The sequence below is a fragment of the Dama dama genome, chromosome 3 (genome assembly GCF_033118175.1).
Source record: "Dama dama isolate Ldn47 chromosome 3, ASM3311817v1, whole genome shotgun sequence".
Taxonomy (NCBI): Eukaryota; Metazoa; Chordata; class Mammalia; order Artiodactyla; family Cervidae; genus Dama; species Dama dama.
This window is the reverse complement of record NC_083683.1, coordinates 1422749-1447676: the sequence shown is the minus strand read 5'-3', so window position 1 is coordinate 1447676 and position 24928 is coordinate 1422749.

The following is a 24928-nucleotide window of genomic DNA, read 5'->3' as shown; positions in this document are numbered from 1 at the left end:
AGAGCCGACCTAGGGGCAAGTTGGGCCTCTTGCTCTCCCTGCTGCCCTGAGGCTGCTGGGTCAAAGAGGTCTTGGGCATCCAGCCCTTTGCTGGTCCTTTCCCTCTGACGAGGCCCTCTGAGCTCCAGCACCTTGCAGTGTGCAGACAGCCCCTGCCGGCAACATCCTCTCCAAGGAGGCCTCAACCGAGGCCTAGGCCCAGGGGAAAGGCACCAGCGGGTATGAGCCTGGGGAGGCGCCCGGGCATGTCTCGACCCAGGCCCCGCAGCCTGCCCCTTGGTGGGGTAGTACCCCCGGAGGCCAGGAAGGTCTGGGCAAGGCTGCCAGAGGCAGGGACACTGCTGGGTCCTGCCCCTGGCCTGTGGGGCCTCTGAGAACAACTGGCACTCTCCCGCTGGAAGACCTCCCCGGCTGCCTCCAAAGGCTGGTTTGCAAGCACTCAATCCCGCTGTTCACGCCAGCTGCGCACAATGCTCCCAAGCCCGGGAGAAAAGCATTTTGGGGTGGTGCTCACTCCGGGCTTTGGAAGACCTCCCCGGCTGCCTCCAAGGCCGGTTTGCAAGCACTTCTGCCTGCTGTTCCCGCCACCCGCGCACAATGCTCCCAAGCCCGGGAGAAAAGCGTTTCGGGGTGGTGTTCTCTCTGGGCCCAAGAAAGACCTCCCGGGCTGCCCCCAAATGCCGGTTTGCAAGCACTCCCACTCGCTGTTCCCGCCATCCGTGCAAATGCTCCAAGCCCAGGAGAAAAGCCCTTCAGGGTGGTGCTCTCTCCCGGCCCTTGGAAGACCTCCCCGGCTGCCTCCAAAGGCTGGATTTCAAGTACTCCCTCCCGCTGTCCCGCCAGCCGCACACAATGCTCCCAATCACGGGAGAAAAGCGCTTCGGGGTGGTGCTCTCTACGGGCCCTTGGAAGACCTCCCGGTTTGTCTCCAAAGGCCGGTTTGCAAGCACTCATGCCCGCTGTTCCCGCCAGCCGCGCACAATGCTCCCAAGCCTAGGAGAAAAGCGCTTCGGGGTGGTGCTCTCTCCAGGCCCTTGGAAGACCTCCCCGGCTGCCTCCAAAGGCCGGTTTGCAAGCACTCAATCCCGCTGTTCCCGCCAGCCGCGCACAATGCTCCCAAGCCCGGGAGAAAAGCGCTTCGGGGTGGTGCTCTCTCCCGGCCCTTGGAAGACCTCCCCGGCTGCCTCCAAAGGCTGGTTTTCAAGAACTCCCTCCCGCTGACCCGCCAGCTGCACACAATGCTCCCAAGCCCGGGAGAAAAGCATTTTGAGGTGGTCTCTCTCCGGGCCCTTGGAAGACTCCCCGGCTGCCTCTAAAGGCCGGTTTGCAAGCACTCATGTCCTCTGTTCCCGACAGCCGCGAACAATGCTCCCAATTCCGTGAGAAAAGTGCTTCGGGATGGTGCTCTCTCCGGGCCCTTGGAAGACCTCCCAAGCTGCCTCCAAAGGCCGGTTTGCAAGCACTCCCGCCCGCTGTTCCCGCCAGCCTCGCACAATGCTCCCAAGACCGGGAGAAAAGCGCTTCGGGGTGGTGTTCTCTCCGTGCCAATGGAGGACCTCCCTGGCTGCCCCCAAAGGCCGGTTTGCAAGCACTCCCACTCGCTGTTCCCGCCAGCCACGCACAATCCTCCAAAACCCCGGAGAAAAGCGCTTCGGGGTGGTGTTCTCTCCGTGCCCATGGAAGACCTCCCGGGGTGCCCCCAAAGGCCGGTTTGGAAGCACTCCGACTCGCTGTTCCCGCCATCCGCGCACAATGCTCCCAAGCCCGGGAGAAAAGCATTTTGGGGTGGTGCTCACACCGGGCCCTGGAAGACCTCCCCGGCTGCCTCCAAAGGACGGTTTTCAAGCACTCCTGCCTGCTGTTCCCGCCACCCGCGCACAATGCTCCCAAGCCCGGGAGAAAAGCGCTTCGGGGTGGTGCTCTCTACAGGCCCTTGGAAGACCTCCCCGGCTGCCTCCAAAGGCCGGTTTGCAAGGACTCCTTCCTGCTGTTCCCGCCATCCGCGCACAATGCTCCCAAGCCCGGGAGAAAAGCATTTTGGGGTGGTGCTCACACCGGGCCCTGGAAGACCTCCCCGGCTGCCTCCAAAGGACGGTTTTCAAGCACTCCTGCCTGCTGTTCCCGCCACCCGCGCAGAATGCTCCCAAGCCCGGGAGAAAAGCGCGTCGGGGTGGTGCTCTCTACAGGCGCTTGGAAGACCTCCCCGGCTGCCTCCAAAGGCCGGTTTGCAAGGACTCCTTCCTGCTGTTCCCGCCAGCCACGCACAATGCTCCCAAGCCCGGGAGAAAAGCATTTTGGGGTGGTGCTCACTCCGGGCCCTTGGAAGACCTCCTCGGCTGCCTCCAAAGGCCAGTTTGCAAGCAGTCCTGCCTGCTGTTCCCGCCAGCCGCGCACAATGCTCCCAAGCCCGGGAGAAAAGCGCTTCGGGGTGGTGCTCTCTCCGGGCCCTTGGAAGACGTCCCCGGCTGCCTCCAAAGGCCGGTTTGCAAGCACTCATGCCCGTTGTTCCCACCAGCCGCGCACAATGCTCCCAAGCCCGGGAGAAAAGCATTTTGGGGTGGTGCTCACTCCGGGCCCTTGGAAGACCTCCCCGGCTGCCTCCAAAAGCCAGTTTGCAAGCAGTCCTGCCTGCTGTTCCCGCCAGCCGCGCACAATGTTCCCAAGCCCGGGAGAAAAGCGCTTCGGGGTGGTGCTCTCTCCGGGCACTTTCAAGACCTCCCCGGCTGCCTCCAAAGGCCGGTTTGTAAGTACTCATGCCCGCTGCTTCCGCCAGCCACGCACAATGCTCCCAAGCCCGGGAGAAAAGCATTTTGGGGTAGTGCTCTCTCCGGGCCCTTGGAAGACCTCCCGGGCTGCCTCCAAAGGCCGGTTTGCAAGCATTCATGTCCGTTGTTCCCGACAGCCGCGCACAATGCTCCCAAGCCCGAGAGAAAAGCATTTTGGGGTGGTGCTCTCTCCGGGCCCTTGGAAGACCTCCCAGGCTGCCTGCAAAGGCCGGTTTGCAAGCATTCATGTCCGTTGTTCCCGACAGCCGCGCACAATGCTCCCAAGCCCGGGAGAAAAGCGCTTCGGGGTGGTGTTCTCTCAGGGACCATGGAGGACCTCCCCGGCTGCCCCCAAAGGCCGGTTTGCAAGCATTCCCACTCGCTGTTCCCGCCAGGCACACACAATGTTCCAAAACCCCGGAGAAAAGCGCTTCGGGGTGGTGCTCTCTCCGCGCCCTTGGAAGACTTCTCTGGCTGCCGCCAAAGGCCGGTTTGCAAGAATTCCCTCCCGCTGTCCCACCAGCCGCACACAATGCTCCAAAACCCGAGAGAAAAGCGCTTCGAGGTGGTGCTCTCTCCGGGCCCTTGGAAGACCTCCCCGGCTGCCTCCAAAGGCCGGTTTGCAAGCACTCCTGCCTGCTGTTCCCGCCACGCGCGCACAATGCTCCCAAGCCCGGAAGAAAAGCATTTTGGGGTAGTGCTCTCTCCGGGCCCTTGGAAGACCTCCCGGGCTGCCTCCAAAGGCCGGTTTGCAAGCACTCATGTCCGCTGTTCCCGACAGCCGCGCACAATGCTCCCAAGCCCGGGAGAAAAGCATTTTGGGGTGCTGATCAGTCCGGGCCCTTGGAAGACGTCCCCGGCTGCCTCCAAAGGCCGGTTTGCAAGCACTCATGTCCGCTGTTCCCACCAAGCGCGCACAATGCTCCCATCCCGGGAGAAAAGCGCTTCGGGGTGGGGCTCTCTCCGGGCCCTTGCCCCTGAGACTGGGGGCCAGGCAGGGGGTCCACACTCCCAGGCCAAGGCAGAACCACATGCACACGTCTGTTCCTGACCCCTGCACCGGCAGAGAGCTCGGGGGAGCCAGAGTCTGTCAGGCAGCTGCTGGGTTGGCCGCCTGTGTGGGAAGGGGCAGAGCCGCCCTAGGGGCAAGTTGGGCCTCTTGCTCTCCCTGCTGCCCTGAGGCTGCTGGGCCAAAGACGTCTTGGGCATCCAGCCCCTTACTGGTCCCTTCCCTCTGACGAGGCCCTCTGAGCTCCAGCACCTTGCAGTGTGGAGACAGCCCCTGCCAGCAACCTCCTCTCCAAGGAGGCCTCAACCGAGGCCTAGGCCCAGGGGAAAAGCACCAGCGGGGATGAGCCAGGGGAGGCGCCCGAGCATGTCTGGACCCAGTCTCCGCAGCCTGCCCCTTGGTGGGGCAGTACCCCCGGAGGCCAGGAAGGTCTGGGCAAGGCTGGCCAGGGGCAGGGGCCCTGCTGCGTCCTGCCCCTGACCTGTGGGGCCTCTGAGCACAACCGGCCCTCTCCCACTGGAAGACCTCCCCGGCTGCCTCCAAAGGCCGGTTTGCAAGCGCTCCCGCCCACTGTTCCCAGCAGGCGTGCACAATGCTCCCAAGCCCGGGAGAAAAGCGGTTCAGGGTGGTGCTCTCTCCGGGCCCTTGCCCCTGAGCCTGGGGTCAAGGCACGGTGTCCACACTCCCAGGCCAATTCAGAACCACATGCACACGTCTGTTCCTGCCCCCTGCACCGGCAGAGAGCTCGAGGGAGCCAGAGTCTGTCAGGCAGCTGCTGGGCTGGCCGCCTGTGTGGGAAGGGGCAGAGCCGACCTAGGGGCAAGTTGGGCCTCTTGCTCTCCCTGCTGCCCTGAGGCTGCTGGGCCAAAGAGGTCTTGGGCATCCATCCCGTTGCTGGTCCCTTCCCTCTGACGAGGCCCTCTGAGCTCCAGCACCTTGCAGTGTGGAGACAGCCCCTGCCAGCAACCTCCTCTCCAAGGAGGCCTCAACCGAGGCCTAGGCCCAGGGGAAAGGCACCAGCGGGGATGAGCCTGGGGAGGCGCCAGGGCATGTCTGGACCCATTCCCCGCAGCCTACCCCTTGGTGGGGCTGTAACCCCGGAGGCAGGAAGGTCTGGGCAAGGCTGGCCAGGGGCAGGGGCCCTGCTGGGTCCTGCCCCTGGCCTGTGGGGCCTCTGAGCCCAACCGGCCCTCTCCCACTGGAAGACCTCCCCGGCTGCCTCCAAAGGCCGGTTTGCAATCACTCCTGCCTGCTGTTCCCGCCACGCGCGCACAATGCTCCCAAGCCCGGAAGAAAAGCATTTTGGGGTAGTGCTCTCTCCGGGCCCTTGGAAGACCTCCCGGGCTGCCTCCAAAGGCCGGTTTGCAAGCACTCATGTCCGCTGTTCCCACCAAGCGCGCACAATGCTCCCATCCCGGGAGAAAAGCGCTTCGGGGTGGTGCTCTCTCCGGGCCCTTGCCCCTGAGACTGGGGGCCAGGCAGGGGGTCCACACTCCCAGGCCAAGGCAGAACCACATGCACACGTCTGTTCCTGACCCCTGCACCGGCAGAGAGCTCGGGGGAGCCAGAGTCTGTCAGGCAGCTGCTGGGTTGGCCGCCTGTGTGGGAAGGGGCAGAGCCGCCCTAGGGGCAAGTTGGGCCTCTTGCTCTCCCTGCTGCCCTGAGGCTGCTGGGCCAAAGACGTCTTGGGCATCCAGCCCCTTACTGGTCCCTTCCCTCTGACGAGGCCCTCTGAGCTCCAGCACCTTGCAGTGTGGAGACAGCCCCTGCCAGCAACCTCCTCTCCAAGGAGGCCTCAACCGAGGCCTAGGCCCAGGGGAAAGGCACCAGCGGGGATGAGCCAGGGGAGGCGCCCGAGCATGTCTGGACCCAGTCCCCGCAGCCTGCCCCTTGGTGGGGCAGTACCCCCGGAGGCCAGGAAGGTCTGGGCAAGGCTGGCCAGGGGCAGGGGCCCTGCTGCGTCCTGCCCCTGACCTGTGGGGCCTCTGAGCACAACCGGCCCTCTCCCACTGGAAGACCTCCCCGGCTGCCTCCAAAGGCCGGTTTGCAAGCGCTCCCGCCCACTGTTCCCAGCAGGCGTGCACAATGCTCCCAAGCCCGGGAGAAAAGCGCTTCAGGGTGGTGCTCTCTCCGGGCCCTTGCCCCTGAGCCTGGGGTCAAGGCACGGTGTCCACACTCCCAGGCCAATTCAGAACCATATGCACACGTCTGTTCCTGCCCCCTGCACCGGCAGAGAGCTCGGGGGAGCCAGAGTCTGTCAGGCAGCTGCTGGGCTGGCCGCCTGTGTGGGAAGGGGCAGAGCCGACCTAGGGGCAAGTTGGGCCTCTTGCTCTCCCTGCTGCCCTGAGGCTGCTGGGCCAAAGAGGTCTTGGGCATCCATCACGTTGCTGGTCCCTTCCCTCTGACGAGGCCCTCTGAGCTCCAGCACCTTGCAGTGTGGAGACAGCCCCTGCCAGCAACCTCCTCTCCAAGGAGGCCTCAACCGAGGCCTAGGCCTAGGGGAAAGGCACCAGCGGGGATGAGCCTGGGGAGGCGCCCGGCCATGTCTGGACCCAGTCCCCGCAGCCTGCCCCTTGGTGGGGCAGTACCCCCGGAAGCCAGGAAGGTCTCGGCAAGGCTGCCAGGGGCAGGGACACTGCTGGGTCCTGCCCCTGGCCTGTTGGGCGTCTGAGCACAACCGGCACTCTCCCGCTGGAAGACCTCCCCGGCTGCCTCCAAAGGCCGGTTTGCAAGCACTCCCGCCCGCTGTTCCCGCCAGGCACGCACAATGCTCCCAAGCCCGGGAGAAAAGCGCTTCGGGGTGGTGCTCTCTCCGGGCCCTTGCCCCTGAGCCTGGGGGACAGGCAGGGGGAACACACTCCCAGGCCAAGGCAGAACGACATGCACACGTCTGTTCCTGCCCCCTACACCGGCAGAGAGTTCGGGGGAGCCAGAGACTGCCAGGCTGCTGCTGGGCTGGCTGCCTGTGTGGGACGGGGTAGAGCCGACCTAGGGGCAAGTTGGGCCTCTTGCTCTCCCTGCTGCCCTGAGGCTGCTGGGTCAAAGAGGTCTTGGGCATCCAGCCCTTTGCTGGTCCTTTCCCTCTGACGAGGCCCTCTGAGCTCCAGCACCTTGCAGTGTGCAGACAGCCCCTGCCGGCAACATCCTCTCCAAGGAGGCCTCAACCGAGGCCTAGGCCCAGGGGAAAGGCACCAGCGGGTATGAGCCTGGGGAGGCGCCCGGGCATGTCTCGACCCAGGCCCCGCAGCCTGCCCCTTGGTGGGGTAGTACCCCCGGAGGCCAGGAAGGTCTGGGCAAGGCTGCCAGAGGCAGGGACACTGCTGGGTCCTGCCCCTGGCCTGTGGGGCCTCTGAGAACAACTGGCACTCTCCCGCTGGAAGACCTCCCCGGCTGCCTCCAAAGGCTGGTTTGCAAGCACTCAATCCCGCTGTTCACGCCAGCTGCGCACAATGCTCCCAAGCCCGGGAGAAAAGCATTTTGGGGTGGTGCTCACTCCGGGCTTTGGAAGACCTCCCCGGCTGCCTCCAAGGCCGGTTTGCAAGCACTTCTGCCTGCTGTTCCCGCCACCCGCGCACAATGCTCCCAAGCCCGGGAGAAAAGCGTTTCGGGGTGGTGTTCTCTCTGGGCCCAAGAAAGACCTCCCGGGCTGCCCCCAAATGCCGGTTTGCAAGCACTCCCACTCGCTGTTCCCGCCATCCGTGCAAATGCTCCAAGCCCAGGAGAAAAGCCCTTCAGGGTGGTGCTCTCTCCCGGCCCTTGGAAGACCTCCCCGGCTGCCTCCAAAGGCTGGATTTCAAGTACTCCCTCCCGCTGTCCCGCCAGCCGCACACAACGCTCCCAATCACGGGAGAAAAGCGCTTCGGGGTGGTGCTCTCTACGGGCCCTTGGAAGACCTCCCCGTTTGTCTCCAAAGGCCGGTTTGCAAGCACTCATGCCCGCTGTTCCCGCCAGCCGCGCACAATGCTCCCAAGCCTAGGAGAAAAGCGCTTCGGGGTGGTGCTCTCTCCAGGCCCTTGGAAGACCTCCCCGGCTGCCTCCAAAGGCCGGTTTGCAAGCACTCAATCCCGCTGTTCCCGCCAGCCGCGCACAATGCTCCCAAGCCCGGGAGAAAAGCGCTTCGGGGTGGTGCTCTCTCCCGGCCCTTGGAAGACCTCCCCGGCTGCCTCCAAAGGCTGGTTTTCAAGAACTCCCTCCCGCTGACCCGCCAGCCGCACACAATGCTCCCAAGCCCGGGAGAAAAGCATTTTGAGGTGGTCTCTCTCCGGGCCCTTGGAAGACTCCCCGGCTGCCTCTAAAGGCCGGTTTGCAAGCACTCATGTCCTCTGTTCCCGACAGCCGCGAACAATGCTCCCAATTCCGTGAGAAAAGTGCTTCGGGATGGTGCTCTCTCCGGGCCCTTGGAAGACCTCCCAAGCTGCCTCCAAAGGCCGGTTTGCAAGCACTCATGTCCTCTGTTCCCGACAGCCGCGAACAATGCTCCCAATTCCGTGAGAAAAGTGCTTCGGGATGGTGCTCTCTCCGGGCCCTTGGAAGACCTCCCAAGCTGCCTCCAAAGGCCGGTTTGCAAGCACTCCCGCCCGCTGTTCCCGCCAGCCTCGCACAATGCTCCCAAGACCGGGAGAAAAGCGCTTCGGGGTGGTGTTCTCTCCGTGCCAATGGAGGACCTCCCTGGCTGCCCCCAAAGGCCGGTTTGCAAGCACTCCCACTCGCTGTTCCCGCCAGCCACGCACAATCCTCCAAAACCCCGGAGAAAAGCGCTTCGGGGTGGTGTTCTCTCCGTGCCCATGGAAGACCTCCCGGGGTGCCCCCAAAGGCCGGTTTGGAAGCACTCCCACTCGCTGTTCCCGCCATCCGCGCACAATGCTCCCAAGCCCGGGAGAAAAGCATTTTGGGGTGGTGCTCACACCGGGCCCTGGAAGACCTCCCCGGCTGCCTCCAAAGGACGGTTTTCAAGCACTCCTGCCTGCTGTTCCCGCCACCCGCGCACAATGCTCCCAAGCCCGGGAGAAAAGCGCTTCGGGGTGGTGCTCTCTACAGGCCCTTGGAAGACCTCCCCGGCTGCCTCCAAAGGCCGGTTTGCAAGGACTCCTTCCTGCTGTTCCCGCCATCTGCGCACAATGCTCCCAAGCCCGGGAGAAAAGCATTTTGGGGTGGTGCTCACACCGGGCCCTGGAAGACCTCCCCGGCTGCCTCCAAAGGACGGTTTTCAAGCACTCCTGCCTGCTGTTCCCGCCACCCGCGCAGAATGCTCCCAAGCCCGGGAGAAAAGCGCGTCGGGGTGGTGCTCTCTACAGGCGCTTGGAAGACCTCCCCGGCTGCCTCCAAAGGCCGGTTTGCAAGGACTCCTTCCTGCTGTTCCCGCCAGCCACGCACAATGCTCCCAAGCCCGGGAGAAAAGCATTTTGAGGTGGTCTCTCTCCGGGCCCTTGGAAGACTCCCCGGCTGCCTCTAAAGGCCGGTTTGCAAGCACTCATGTCCTCTGTTCCCGACAGCCGCGAACAATGCTCCCAATTCCGTGAGAAAAGTGCTTCGGGATGGTGCTCTCTCCGGGCCCTTGGAAGACCTCCCAAGCTGCCTCCAAAGGCCGGTTTGCAAGCACTCATGTCCTCTGTTCCCGACAGCCGCGAACAATGCTCCCAATTCCGTGAGAAAAGTGCTTCGGGATGGTGCTCTCTCCGGGCCCTTGGAAGACCTCCCAAGCTGCCTCCAAAGGCCGGTTTGCAAGCACTCCCGCCCGCTGTTCCCGCCAGCCTCGCACAATGCTCCCAAGACCGGGAGAAAAGCGCTTCGGGGTGGTGTTCTCTCCGTGCCAATGGAGGACCTCCCTGGCTGCCCCCAAAGGCCGGTTTGCAAGCACTCCCACTCGCTGTTCCCGCCAGCCACGCACAATCCTCCAAAACCCCGGAGAAAAGCGCTTCGGGGTGGTGTTCTCTCCGTGCCCATGGAAGACCTCCCGGGGTGCCCCCAAAGGCCGGTTTGGAAGCACTCCGACTCGCTGTTCCCGCCATCCGCGCACAATGCTCCCAAGCCCGGGAGAAAAGCATTTTGGGGTGGTGCTCACACCGGGCCCTGGAAGACCTCCCCGGCTGCCTCCAAAGGACGGTTTTCAAGCACTCCTGCCTGCTGTTCCCGCCACCCGCGCACAATGCTCCCAAGCCCGGGAGAAAAGCGCTTCGGGGTGGTGCTCTCTACAGGCCCTTGGAAGACCTCCCCGGCTGCCTCCAAAGGCCGGTTTGCAAGGACTCCTTCCTGCTGTTCCCGCCATCCGCGCACAATGCTCCCAAGCCCGGGAGAAAAGCATTTTGGGGTGGTGCTCACACCGGGCCCTGGAAGACCTCCCCGGCTGCCTCCAAAGGACGGTTTTCAAGCACTCCTGCCTGCTGTTCCCGCCACCCGCGCAGAATGCTCCCAAGCCCGGGAGAAAAGCGCGTCGGGGTGGTGCTCTCTACAGGCGCTTGGAAGACCTCCCCGGCTGCCTCCAAAGGCCGGTTTGCAAGGACTCCTTCCTGCTGTTCCCGCCAGCCACGCACAATGCTCCCAAGCCCGGGAGAAAAGCATTTTGGGGTGGTGCTCACTCCGGGCCCTTGGAAGACCTCCTCGGCTGCCTCCAAAGGCCAGTTTGCAAGCAGTCCTGCCTGCTGTTCCCGCCAGCCGCGCACAATGCTCCCAAGCCCGGGAGAAAAGCGCTTCGGGGTGGTGCTCTCTCCGGGCCCTTGGAAGACGTCCCCGGCTGCCTCCAAAGGCCGGTTTGCAAGCACTCATGCCCGTTGTTCCCACCAGCCGCGCACAATGCTCCCAAGCCCGGGAGAAAAGCATTTTGGGGTGGTGCTCACTCCGGGCCCTTGGAAGACCTCCCCGGCTGCCTCCAAAAGCCAGTTTGCAAGCAGTCCTGCCTGCTGTTCCCGCCAGCCGCGCACAATGTTCCCAAGCCCGGGAGAAAAGCGCTTCGGGGTGGTGCTCTCTCCGGGCACTTTCAAGACCTCCCCGGCTGCCTCCAAAGGCCGGTTTGTAAGTACTCATGCCCGCTGCTTCCGCCAGCCACGCACAATGCTCCCAAGCCCGGGAGAAAAGCATTTTGGGGTGGTGCTCTCTCCGGGCCCTTGGAAGACCTCCCGGGCTGCCTCCAAAGGCCGGTTTGCAAGCATTCATGTCCGTTGTTCCCGACAGCCGCGCACAATGCTCCCAAGCCCGAGAGAAAAGCATTTTGGGGTGGTGCTCTCTCCGGGCCCTTGGAAGACCTCCCGGGCTGCCTGCAAAGGCCGGTTTGCAAGCATTCATGTCCGTTGTTCCCGACAGCCGCGCACAATGCTCCCAAGCCCGGGAGAAAAGCGCTTCGGGGTGGTGTTCTCTCAGGGACCATGGAGGACCTCCCCGGCTGCCCCCAAAGGCCGGTTTGCAAGCATTCCCACTCGCTGTTCCCGCCAGGCACACACAATGTTCCAAAACCCCGGAGAAAAGCGCTTCGGGGTGGTGCTCTCTCCGCGCCCTTGGAAGACTTCTCTGGCTGCCGCCAAAGGCCGGTTTGCAAGAATTCCCTCCCGCTGTCCCACCAGCCGCACACAATGCTCCAAAACCCGAGAGAAAAGCGCTTCGAGGTGGTGCTCTCTCCGGGCCCTTGGAAGACCTCCCCGGCTGCCTCCAAAGGCCGGTTTGCAAGCACTCCTGCCTGCTGTTCCCGCCACGCGCGCACAATGCTCCCAAGCCCGGAAGAAAAGCATTTTGGGGTAGTGCTCTCTCCGGGCCCTTGGAAGACCTCCCGGGCTGCCTCCAAAGGCCGGTTTGCAAGCACTCATGTCCGCTGTTCCCGACAGCCGCGCACAATGCTCCCAAGCCCGGGAGAAAAGCATTTTGGGGTGCTGATCAGTCCGGGCCCTTGGAAGACGTCCCCGGCTGCCTCCAAAGGCCGGTTTGCAAGCACTCATGTCCGCTGTTCCCACCAAGCGCGCACAATGCTCCCATCCCGGGAGAAAAGCGCTTCGGGGTGGGGCTCTCTCCGGGCCCTTGCCCCTGAGACTGGGGGCCAGGCAGGGGGTCCACACTCCCAGGCCAAGGCAGAACCACATGCACACGTCTGTTCCTGACCCCTGCACCGGCAGAGAGCTCGGGGGAGCCAGAGTCTGTCAGGCAGCTGCTGGGTTGGCCGCCTGTGTGGGAAGGGGCAGAGCCGCCCTAGGGGCAAGTTGGGCCTCTTGCTCTCCCTGCTGCCCTGAGGCTGCTGGGCCAAAGACGTCTTGGGCATCCAGCCCCTTACTGGTCCCTTCCCTCTGACGAGGCCCTCTGAGCTCCAGCACCTTGCAGTGTGGAGACAGCCCCTGCCAGCAACCTCCTCTCCAAGGAGGCCTCAACCGAGGCCTAGGCCCAGGGGAAAAGCACCAGCGGGGATGAGCCAGGGGAGGCGCCCGAGCATGTCTGGACCCAGTCTCCGCAGCCTGCCCCTTGGTGGGGCAGTACCCCCGGAGGCCAGGAAGGTCTGGGCAAGGCTGGCCAGGGGCAGGGGCCCTGCTGCGTCCTGCCCCTGACCTGTGGGGCCTCTGAGCACAACCGGCCCTCTCCCACTGGAAGACCTCCCCGGCTGCCTCCAAAGGCCGGTTTGCAAGCGCTCCCGCCCACTGTTCCCAGCAGGCGTGCACAATGCTCCCAAGCCCGGGAGAAAAGCGGTTCAGGGTGGTGCTCTCTCCGGGCCCTTGCCCCTGAGCCTGGGGTCAAGGCACGGTGTCCACACTCCCAGGCCAATTCAGAACCACATGCACACGTCTGTTCCTGCCCCCTGCACCGGCAGAGAGCTCGAGGGAGCCAGAGTCTGTCAGGCAGCTGCTGGGCTGGCCGCCTGTGTGGGAAGGGGCAGAGCCGACCTAGGGGCAAGTTGGGCCTCTTGCTCTCCCTGCTGCCCTGAGGCTGCTGGGCCAAAGAGGTCTTGGGCATCCATCCCGTTGCTGGTCCCTTCCCTCTGACGAGGCCCTCTGAGCTCCAGCACCTTGCAGTGTGGAGACAGCCCCTGCCAGCAACCTCCTCTCCAAGGAGGCCTCAACCGAGGCCTAGGCCCAGGGGAAAGGCACCAGCGGGGATGAGCCTGGGGAGGCGCCAGGGCATGTCTGGACCCATTCCCCGCAGCCTACCCCTTGGTGGGGCTGTAACCCCGGAGGCAGGAAGGTCTGGGCAAGGCTGGCCAGGGGCAGGGGCCCTGCTGGGTCCTGCCCCTGGCCTGTGGGGCCTCTGAGCACAACCGGCCCTCTCCCACTGGAAGACCTCCCCGGCTGCCTCCAAAGGCCGGTTTGCAATCACTCCTGCCTGCTGTTCCCGCCACGCGCGCACAATGCTCCCAAGCCCGGAAGAAAAGCATTTTGGGGTAGTGCTCTCTCCGGGCCCTTGGAAGACCTCCCGGGCTGCCTCCAAAGGCCGGTTTGCAAGCACTCATGTCCGCTGTTCCCACCAAGCGCGCACAATGCTCCCATCCCGGGAGAAAAGCGCTTCGGGGTGGTGCTCTCTCCGGGCCCTTGCCCCTGAGACTGGGGGCCAGGCAGGGGGTCCACACTCCCAGGCCAAGGCAGAACCACATGCACACGTCTGTTCCTGACCCCTGCACCGGCAGAGAGCTCGGGGGAGCCAGAGTCTGTCAGGCAGCTGCTGGGTTGGCCGCCTGTGTGGGAAGGGGCAGAGCCGCCCTAGGGGCAAGTTGGGCCTCTTGCTCTCCCTGCTGCCCTGAGGCTGCTGGGCCAAAGACGTCTTGGGCATCCAGCCCCTTACTGGTCCCTTCCCTCTGACGAGGCCCTCTGAGCTCCAGCACCTTGCAGTGTGGAGACAGCCCCTGCCAGCAACCTCCTCTCCAAGGAGGCCTCAACCGAGGCCTAGGCCCAGGGGAAAGGCACCAGCGGGGATGAGCCAGGGGAGGCGCCCGAGCATGTCTGGACCCAGTCCCCGCAGCCTGCCCCTTGGTGGGGCAGTACCCCCGGAGGCCAGGAAGGTCTGGGCAAGGCTGGCCAGGGGCAGGGGCCCTGCTGCGTCCTGCCCCTGACCTGTGGGGCCTCTGAGCACAACCGGCCCTCTCCCACTGGAAGACCTCCCCGGCTGCCTCCAAAGGCCGGTTTGCAAGCGCTCCCGCCCACTGTTCCCAGCAGGCGTGCACAATGCTCCCAAGCCCGGGAGAAAAGCGCTTCAGGGTGGTGCTCTCTCCGGGCCCTTGCCCCTGAGCCTGGGGTCAAGGCACGGTGTCCACACTCCCAGGCCAATTCAGAACCATATGCACACGTCTGTTCCTGCCCCCTGCACCGGCAGAGAGCTCGGGGGAGCCAGAGTCTGTCAGGCAGCTGCTGGGCTGGCCGCCTGTGTGGGAAGGGGCAGAGCCGACCTAGGGGCAAGTTGGGCCTCTTGCTCTCCCTGCTGCCCTGAGGCTGCTGGGCCAAAGAGGTCTTGGGCATCCATCACGTTGCTGGTCCCTTCCCTCTGACGAGGCCCTCTGAGCTCCAGCACCTTGCAGTGTGGAGACAGCCCCTGCCAGCAACCTCCTCTCCAAGGAGGCCTCAACCGAGGCCTAGGCCTAGGGGAAAGGCACCAGCGGGGATGAGCCTGGGGAGGCGCCCGGCCATGTCTGGACCCAGTCCCCGCAGCCTGCCCCTTGGTGGGGCAGTACCCCCGGAAGCCAGGAAGGTCTCGGCAAGGCTGCCAGGGGCAGGGACACTGCTGGGTCCTGCCCCTGGCCTGTTGGGCGTCTGAGCACAACCGGCACTCTCCCGCTGGAAGACCTCCCCGGCTGCCTCCAAAGGCCGGTTTGCAAGCACTCCCGCCCGCTGTTCCCGCCAGGCACGCACAATGCTCCCAAGCCCGGGAGAAAAGCGCTTCGGGGTGGTGCTCTCTCCGGGCCCTTGCCCCTGAGCCTGGGGGACAGGCAGGGGGAACACACTCCCAGGCCAAGGCAGAACGACATGCACACGTCTGTTCCTGCCCCCTACACCGGCAGAGAGTTCGGGGGAGCCAGAGACTGCCAGGCTGCTGCTGGGCTGGCTGCCTGTGTGGGACGGGGTAGAGCCGACCTAGGGGCAAGTTGGGCCTCTTGCTCTCCCTGCTGCCCTGAGGCTGCTGGGTCAAAGAGGTCTTGGGCATCCAGCCCTTTGCTGGTCCTTTCCCTCTGACGAGGCCCTCTGAGCTCCAGCACCTTGCAGTGTGCAGACAGCCCCTGCCGGCAACATCCTCTCCAAGGAGGCCTCAACCGAGGCCTAGGCCCAGGGGAAAGGCACCAGCGGGTATGAGCCTGGGGAGGCGCCCGGGCATGTCTCGACCCAGGCCCCGCAGCCTGCCCCTTGGTGGGGTAGTACCCCCGGAGGCCAGGAAGGTCTGGGCAAGGCTGCCAGAGGCAGGGACACTGCTGGGTCCTGCCCCTGGCCTGTGGGGCCTCTGAGAACAACTGGCACTCTCCCGCTGGAAGACCTCCCCGGCTGCCTCCAAAGGCTGGTTTGCAAGCACTCAATCCCGCTGTTCACGCCAGCTGCGCACAATGCTCCCAAGCCCGGGAGAAAAGCATTTTGGGGTGGTGCTCACTCCGGGCTTTGGAAGACCTCCCCGGCTGCCTCCAAGGCCGGTTTGCAAGCACTTCTGCCTGCTGTTCCCGCCACCCGCGCACAATGCTCCCAAGCCCGGGAGAAAAGCGTTTCGGGGTGGTGTTCTCTCTGGGCCCAAGAAAGACCTCCCGGGCTGCCCCCAAATGCCGGTTTGCAAGCACTCCCACTCGCTGTTCCCGCCATCCGTGCAAATGCTCCAAGCCCAGGAGAAAAGCCCTTCAGGGTGGTGCTCTCTCCCGGCCCTTGGAAGACCTCCCCGGCTGCCTCCAAAGGCTGGATTTCAAGTACTCCCTCCCGCTGTCCCGCCAGCCGCACACAACGCTCCCAATCACGGGAGAAAAGCGCTTCGGGGTGGTGCTCTCTACGGGCCCTTGGAAGACCTCCCCGTTTGTCTCCAAAGGCCGGTTTGCAAGCACTCATGCCCGCTGTTCCCGCCAGCCGCGCACAATGCTCCCAAGCCTAGGAGAAAAGCGCTTCGGGGTGGTGCTCTCTCCAGGCCCTTGGAAGACCTCCCCGGCTGCCTCCAAAGGCCGGTTTGCAAGCACTCAATCCCGCTGTTCCCGCCAGCCGCGCACAATGCTCCCAAGCCCGGGAGAAAAGCGCTTCGGGGTGGTGCTCTCTCCCGGCCCTTGGAAGACCTCCCCGGCTGCCTCCAAAGGCTGGTTTTCAAGAACTCCCTCCCGCTGACCCGCCAGCCGCACACAATGCTCCCAAGCCCGGGAGAAAAGCATTTTGAGGTGGTCTCTCTCCGGGCCCTTGGAAGACTCCCCGGCTGCCTCTAAAGGCCGGTTTGCAAGCACTCATGTCCTCTGTTCCCGACAGCCGCGAACAATGCTCCCAATTCCGTGAGAAAAGTGCTTCGGGATGGTGCTCTCTCCGGGCCCTTGGAAGACCTCCCAAGCTGCCTCCAAAGGCCGGTTTGCAAGCACTCCCGCCCGCTGTTCCCGCCAGCCTCGCACAATGCTCCCAAGACCGGGAGAAAAGCGCTTCGGGGTGGTGTTCTCTCCGTGCCAATGGAGGACCTCCCTGGCTGCCCCCAAAGGCCGGTTTGCAAGCACTCCCACTCGCTGTTCCCGCCAGCCACGCACAATCCTCCAAAACCCCGGAGAAAAGCGCTTCGGGGTGGTGTTCTCTCCGTGCCCATGGAAGACCTCCCGGGGTGCCCCCAAAGGCCGGTTTGGAAGCACTCCGACTCGCTGTTCCCGCCATCCGCGCACAATGCTCCCAAGCCCGGGAGAAAAGCATTTTGGGGTGGTGCTCACACCGGGCCCTGGAAGACCTCCCCGGCTGCCTCCAAAGGACGGTTTTCAAGCACTCCTGCCTGCTGTTCCCGCCACCCGCGCACAATGCTCCCAAGCCCGGGAGAAAAGCGCTTCGGGGTGGTGCTCTCTACAGGCCCTTGGAAGACCTCCCCGGCTGCCTCCAAAGGCCGGTTTGCAAGGACTCCTTCCTGCTGTTCCCGCCATCCGCGCACAATGCTCCCAAGCCCGGGAGAAAAGCATTTTGGGGTGGTGCTCACACCGGGCCCTGGAAGACCTCCCCGGCTGCCTCCAAAGGACGGTTTTCAAGCACTCCTGCCTGCTGTTCCCGCCACCCGCGCAGAATGCTCCCAAGCCCGGGAGAAAAGCGCGTCGGGGTGGTGCTCTCTACAGGCGCTTGGAAGACCTCCCCGGCTGCCTCCAAAGGCCGGTTTGCAAGGACTCCTTCCTGCTGTTCCCGCCAGCCACGCACAATGCTCCCAAGCCCGGGAGAAAAGCATTTTGGGGTGGTGCTCACTCCGGGCCCTTGGAAGACCTCCTCGGCTGCCTCCAAAGGCCAGTTTGCAAGCAGTCCTGCCTGCTGTTCCCGCCAGCCGCGCACAATGCTCCCAAGCCCGGGAGAAAAGCGCTTCGGGGTGGTGCTCTCTCCGGGCCCTTGGAAGACGTCCCCGGCTGCCTCCAAAGGCCGGTTTGCAAGCACTCATGCCCGTTGTTCCCACCAGCCGCGCACAATGCTCCCAAGCCCGGGAGAAAAGCATTTTGGGGTGGTGCTCACTCCGGGCCCTTGGAAGACCTCCCCGGCTGCCTCCAAAAGCCAGTTTGCAAGCAGTCCTGCCTGCTGTTCCCGCCAGCCGCGCACAATGTTCCCAAGCCCGGGAGAAAAGCGCTTCGGGGTGGTGCTCTCTCCGGGCACTTTCAAGACCTCCCCGGCTGCCTCCAAAGGCCGGTTTGTAAGTACTCATGCCCGCTGCTTCCGCCAGCCACGCACAATGCTCCCAAGCCCGGGAGAAAAGCATTTTGGGGTGGTGCTCTCTCCGGGCCCTTGGAAGACCTCCCGGGCTGCCTCCAAAGGCCGGTTTGCAAGCATTCATGTCCGTTGTTCCCGACAGCCGCGCACAATGCTCCCAAGCCCGAGAGAAAAGCATTTTGGGGTGGTGCTCTCTCCGGGCCCTTGGAAGACCTCCCGGGCTGCCTGCAAAGGCCGGTTTGCAAGCATTCATGTCCGTTGTTCCCGACAGCCGCGCACAATGCTCCCAAGCCCGGGAGAAAAGCGCTTCGGGGTGGTGTTCTCTCAGGGACCATGGAGGACCTCCCCGGCTGCCCCCAAAGGCCGGTTTGCAAGCATTCCCACTCGCTGTTCCCGCCAGGCACACACAATGTTCCAAAACCCCGGAGAAAAGCGCTTCGGGGTGGTGCTCTCTCCGCGCCCTTGGAAGACTTCTCTGGCTGCCGCCAAAGGCCGGTTTGCAAGAATTCCCTCCCGCTGTCCCACCAGCCGCACACAATGCTCCAAAACCCGAGAGAAAAGCGCTTCGAGGTGGTGCTCTCTCCGGGCCCTTGGAAGACCTCCCCGGCTGCCTCCAAAGGCCGGTTTGCAAGCACTCCTGCCTGCTGTTCCCGCCACGCGCGCACAATGCTCCCAAGCCCGGAAGAAAAGCATTTTGGGGTAGTGCTCTCTCCGGGCCCTTGGAAGACCTCCCGGGCTGCCTCCAAAGGCCGGTTTGCAAGCACTCATGTCCGCTGTTCCCGACAGCCGCGCACAATGCTCCCAAGCCCGGGAGAAAAGCATTTTGGGGTGCTGATCAGTCCGGGCCCTTGGAAGACGTCCCCGGCTGCCTCCAAAGGCCGGTTTGCAAGCACTCATGTCCGCTGTTCCCACCAAGCGCGCACAATGCTCCCATCCCGGGAGAAAAGCGCTTCGGGGTGGGGCTCTCTCCGGGCCCTTGCCCCTGAGACTGGGGGCCAGGCAGGGGGTCCACACTCCCAGGCCAAGGCAGAACCACATGCACACGTCTGTTCCTGACCCCTGCACCGGCAGAGAGCTCGGGGGAGCCAGAGTCTGTCAGGCAGCTGCTGGGTTGGCCGCCTGTGTGGGAAGGGGCAGAGCCGCCCTAGGGGCAAGTTGGGCCTCTTGCTCTCCCTGCTGCCCTGAGGCTGCTGGGCCAAAGACGTCTTGGGCATCCAGCCCCTTACTGGTCCCTTCCCTCTGACGAGGCCCTCTGAGCTCCAGCACCTTGCAGTGTGGAGACAGCCCCTGCCAGCAACCTCCTCTCCAAGGAGGCCTCAACCGAGGCCTAGGCCCAGGGGAAAGGCACCAGCGGGGATGAGCCAGGGGAGGCGCCCGAGCATGTCTGGACCCAGTCTCCGCAGCCTGCCCCTTGGTGGGGCAGTACCCCCGGAGGCCAGGAAGGTCTGGGCAAGGCTGGCCAGGGGCAGGGGCCCTGCTGCGTCCTGCCCCTGACCTGTGGGGCCTCTGAGCACAACCGGCCCTCTCCCACTGGAAGACCTCCCCGGCTGCCTCCAAAGGCCGGTTTGCAAGCGCTCCCGCCCACTGTTCCCAGCAGGCGTGCACAATGCTCCCAAGCCCGGGAGAAAAGCGGTTCAGGGTGGTGCTCTCTCCGGGCCCTTGCCCCTGAGCCTGGGGTCAAGGCACGGTGTCCACACTCCCAGGCCAATTCAGAACCACATGCACACGTCTGTTCCTGCCCCCTGCACCGGCAGAGAGCTCGAGGGAGCCAGAGTCTGTCAGGCAGCTGCTGGGCTGGCCGCCTGTGTGGGAAGGGGCAGAGCCGACCTAGGGGCAAGTTGGGCCTCTTGCTCTCCCTGCTGCCCTGAGGCTGCTGGGCCAAAGAGGTCTTGGGCATCCATCCCGTTGCTGGTCCCTTCCCTCTGACGAGGCCCTCTGAGCTCCAGCACCTTGCAGTGTGGAGACAGCCCCTGCCAGCAACCTCCTCTCCAAGGAGGCCTCAACCGAGGCCTAGGCCCAGGGGAAAGGCACCAGCGGGGATGAGCCTGGGGAGGCGCCCGGGCATGTCTGGACCCATTCCCCGCAGCCTACCCCTTGGTGGGGCTGTAACCCCGGAGGCAGGAAGGTCTGGGCAAGGCTGGCCAGGGGCAGGGGCCCTGCTGGGTCCTGCCCCTGGCCTGTGGGGCCTCTGAGCACAACCGGCCCTCTCCCACTGGAAGACCTCCCCGGCTGCCTCCAAAGGCCGGTTTGCAATCACTCCTGCCTGCTGTTCCCGCCACGCGCGCACAATGCTCCCAAGCCCGGAAGAAAAGCATTTTGGGGTAGTGCTCTCTCCGGGCCCTTGGAAGACCTCCCGGGCTGCCTCCAAAGGCCGGTTTGCAAGCACTCATGTCCGCTGTTCCCACCAAGCGCGCACAATGCTCCCATCCCGGGAGAAAAGCGCTTCGGGGTGGTGCTCTCTCCGGGCCCTTGCCCCTGAGACTGGGGGCCAGGCAGGGGGTCCACACTCCCAGGCCAAGGCAGAACCACATGCACACGTCTGTTCCTGACCCCTGCACCGGCAGAGAGCTCGGGGGAGCCAGAGTCTGTCAGGCAGCTGCTGGGTTGGCCGCCTGTGTGGGAAGGGGCAGAGCCGCCCTAGGGGCAAGTTGGGCCTCTTGCTCTCCCTGCTGCCCTGAGGCTGCTGGGCCAAAGACGTCTTGGGCATCCAGCCCCTTACTGGTCCCTTCCCTCTGACGAGGCCCTCTGAGCTCCAGCACCTTGCAGTGTGGAGACAGCCCCTGCCAGCAACCTCCTCTCCAAGGAGGCCTCAACCGAGGCCTAGGCCCAGGGGAAAGGCACCAGCGGGGATGAGCCAGGGGAGGCGCCCGAGCATGTCTGGACCCAGTCCCCGCAGCCTGCCCCTTGGTGGGGCAGTACCCCCGGAGGCCAGGAAGGTCTGGGCAAGGCTGGCCAGGGGCAGGGGCCCTGCTGCGTCCTGCCCCTGACCTGTGGGGCCTCTGAGCACAACCGGCCCTCTCCCACTGGAAGACCTCCCCGGCTGCCTCCAAAGGCCGGTTTGCAAGCGCTCCCGCCCACTGTTCCCAGCAGGCGTGCACAATGCTCCCAAGCCCGGGAGAAAAGCGCTTCAGGGTGGTGCTCTCTCCGGGCCCTTGACCCTGAGCCTGGGGTCAAGGCACGGTGTCCACACTCCCAGGCCAATTCAGAACCACATGCACACGTCTGTTCCTGCCCCCTGCACCGGCAGAGAGCTCGGGGGAGCCAGAGTCTGTCAGGCAGCTGCTGGGCTGGCCGCCTGTGTGGGAAGGGGCAGAGCCGACCTAGGGGCAAGTTGGGCCTCTTGCTCTCCCTGCTGCCCTGAGGCTGCTGGGCCAAAGAGGTCTTGGGCATCCATCACGTTGCTGGTCCCTTCCCTCTGACGAAGCCCTCTGAGCTCCAGCTCCTTGCAGTGTGGAGACAGCCCCTGCCAGCAACCTCCTCTCCAATGAGGCCTCAACCGAGGCCTAGGCCCAGGGGAAAGGCACCAGCGGGTATGAGCCTGGGGAGGCGCCCGGGCATGTCTGGACCCATTCCCCGCAGCCTACCCCTTGGTGGGGCTGTAACCCCGGAGGCAGGAAGGTCTGGGCAAGGCTGGCCAGGGGCAGGGGCCCTGCTGGGTCCTGCCCCTGGCCTGTGGGGCCTCTGAGCACAACCGGCCCTCTCCCACTGGAAGACCTCCCCGGCTGCCTCCAAAGGCCGGTTTGCAAGCACTCCCGCCCACTGTTCCCACCAAGCACGCACAATTCTCCCAAGCCCGGGAGAAAAGCGCTTCGGGGTGGTGCTCTCTCCGGGCCCTTGCCCCTGAACCTGGGGGCCAGGCAGTTGGTTCACACTCGGAGACCAAGGCAGAACCACATGCACACGTCTGTTCCTGACCCCTGCACCGGCAGAGAGCTCGGGGGAGCCAGAGTCTGTCTGGCAGCTGCTGGGCTGGCCGCCTGTGTGGGAAGGGGCAGAGCCGACCTAGGGGCAAGTTGGGCCTCTTCCTCTCCCTGCTGCCCTGAGGCTGCTGGGCCAAAGAGGTCTTGGGCATCCAGCCCCTTGCTGGTCCCTTCCCTCTGATGAGGCCCTCTGAGCTCCAGCACCTTGCAGTGTGGAGACAGCCCCTGCCAGCAACCTCCTCTCCAAGGAGGCCTCAACCGAGGCCTAGGCCTAGGGGAAAGGCACCAGCGGGGATGAGCCTGGGGAGGCGCCCGGCCATGTCTGGACCCAGTCCCCGCAGCCTGCCCCTTGGTGGGGCAGTACCCCCGGAAGCCAGGAAGGTCTGGGCAAGGCTGCCAGGGGCAGGGACACTGCTGGGTCCTGCCACTGGCCTGTTGGGCGTCTGAGCACAACCGGCACTCTCCCGCTGGAAGACCTCCCCGTCTGCCTCCAAAAGACGGTTTGCAAGCACTCCCACCCGCTGTTCCCCCAGGCACGCACAATGCTCCCAAGCCCGGGAGAAAAGCGCTTTGGGGTGGTGCTCTCTCCGGGCCCTTGCCCCTGAGCCTGGGGCCAGGCAAGGGGAACACTCTCCCAGGCCAAGGGAGAACGACATGCACACGTCTGTTCCTGCCCCCTACACCGGCAGAGAGCTCGGGGGAGCCAGAGACTGCCAGGCTGCTGCTGGGCTGGCTGCCTGTGTGGGACGGGGCAGAGCCGACCTAGGGGCAAGTTGGGCCTCTTGCTCTCCCTGCTGCCCTGAGGCTGCTGGGTCAAAGAGGTCTTGGGCATCCAGCCCTTTGCTGGTGCCTTCCCTCTGACGAGGCCCTCTGAGCTCCAGCACCTTGCAGTGTGGAGACAGCCCCTGCCAGCAACCTCCTCTCCAAAGAGGCCTCAACCGAGGACTACACCCAGGGGAAAGGCACCAGCGGGGATGATCCTGGGGAGGCGCACGGACATGTCTGGACCCAGTCTCCGCAGCCAGCCCCTTGGTGGGGCAGTACCCCCGGAGTCCAGGAAGGTCTGGGCAAGTCTGTCCATGGGCAGGGGCCCTGCTGGGTCCTGACCCTGGCCTGTGGGGCCTCTGAGCACAACCGGCCCTCTCCCACTGGAAGACCTCCCCGGCTGCCTCCAAAGTCCTGTTTGCAAACACTCCCGCCCGCTGTTCACGTCAGGCTCGCACAATGCTCCCAAGCCCGGGAGAAAAGCACTTCGGAGTGGTGCTCTCTCCGGGCCCTTTCCCCTGAGCCTGGGGGCAAGGCAGGGGGAACACACTCCCAGGCCAAGGCAGAAACACATGCCCACGTCTGTTCCTGTCCCCTGCACCGGCAGAGAGCTTGGGGGAGCCAGAGTCTGTCAGGCAGGTGCTGGGTTGGCCGCCTGTGTGGGAAGTGGCAGAGCCGACCTAGGGGCAAGTTGGGCCTCTTGCCCTCCCTGCTGCCCTGAGGCTGCTGGGCCAAAGAGGTCTTGGGTATCCAACCCCTTGCTGGTCCCTTCCCTCTGACGAGGCCCTCTGAGCTCCAGCACCTTGCAGTGTGGAGACAGCCCCTGCCAGCAACCTCCTCTCCAAGGAGGCCTAAACCGAGGCCTAGGCACAGGGGAAAGGCACCAGCGGGGATGAGCCTGGGGAGGCGCCCGGGCATGTATGGACCCAGTCCCCGCAGCCTGCCCCTTGGTGGGGCAGTACCCCCGGAGGCGAGGAAGGTCTGGGCAAGGCTGGCCAGGGGCAGGGGACCTGCTGGGTCCTGCCCCTGGCCTGTGGGGCCTCTGAGCACAACCGGCCCTCTCCCACTGGAAGACTTCCCCGGCTGCCTCCAAAGGCCGGTTTGCCAACACTCCCGCCCGCTGTTCCAGCCAAGGGCGCACAACGCTCCCAAGCCCGGGAGAAAATCGCCTCGGGGTGGTGCTCTTTCCGGGCCCTTTCCCCTGAGCCTGGGGGCCAGGCAGGGGGTCCACACTCCCAGGCCAAGGCAGAACGACATGCACACGTCTGTTCCTGCCCCATGCACCGGCAGAGAGCTCGGGGGAGCCAGAGTCTGTCAGGCAGCTGCTGGGCTGGCCGCCTGTGTGGGAAGGGGCAGAGCCGACCTAGGGGCAAGTTGGGCCTCTTGCTCTCCCTGCTGCCCTGAGGCTGCTGGGCCAAAAAGATCTTGGGCATCCAGCCCCTTGCTTGTCCCTTCCCTCTGACGAGGCCCTCTGAGCTCCAGCACCTTGCAGTGTGGAGACAGCCCCTGCCAGCAACCTCCTCTCCAAGGAGGCCTCAACCGAGGCCTAGGACCAGGGGAAAGGCACCAGCGGGGATGAGCCTGGGGAGGCGCCCGGGCATGTCTGGACCCAGTCCCCGCAGCCTGCCCCTTGGTGGGGCAGTACCCCCGGAGGCCAGGAAGGTCTGGGCAAGGCTGGCCACGGGCAGGGGCCCTGCTGGGTCCTGCCCCTGGCCTGTGGGTCCTCTGAGCACAACCGGCCCTCTCCCACTGGAAGACTTCCCCGGCTGCCTCCAAAGGCCGGTTTGCCAACACTCCCGCCCGCTGTTCCCGCCAGGCACGCACAATTCTCCCAAGCCCGGGAGAAAAGCGCTTCGGGGTGTTGCTCTCTCCGGGCCCTTGCCCTGAGCGTGGGGGCGAGGCAGTGGGTCCACACTCCCAGACCAACGCAGAACCACATGCACACGTCTGTTCCTGACCCCTGCACCGGCAGAGAGCTCGGGGGAGCCAGAGTCTGTCAGGCAGCTGCTGGGCTGGCCGCCTGTGTGGGAAGGGGCAGAGCCGACCTAGGGGCAAGTTGGGCCTCTTCCTCTCCCTGCTGCCCTGAGGCTGCTGGGCCAAAGAGGTCTTGGGCATCCAGCCCCTTGCTGGTCCCTTCCCTCTGACGAGGCCCTCTGAGCTCCAGCACCTTGCAGTGTGGAGACAGCCCCTGCCAGCAACCTCCTCTCCAAGGAGGCCTCAACCGAGGCCTAGGCCCAGGGGAAAGGCACCAGCGGGGATGAGCCTGGGGAGGCGCCCGGGCATGTCTGGACCCAGTCCCCGCAGCCTGCCCCTTGGTGGGGCAGTACCCCCGGAGGCCAGGAAGGTCTGGGCAAGGCTGGCCAGGGGCAGGGGCCCTGCTGCGTCCTGCCCCTGACCTGTGGGGCCTCTGAGCACAACCGGCCCTCTCCCACTGGAAGACCTCCCCGGCTGCCTCCAAAGGCCGGTTTGCAAGCGCTCCCGCCCACTGTTCCCAGCAGGCGTGCACAATGCTCCCAAGCCCGGGAGAAAAGCGCTTCAGGGTGGTGCTCTCTCCGGGCCCTTGCCCCTGAGCCTGGGGTCAAGGCACGGTGTCCACACTCCCAGGCCAATTCAGAACCACATGCACACGTCTGTTCCTGCCCCCTGCACCGGCAGAGAGCTCGGGGGAGCCAGAGTCTGTCAGGCAGCTGC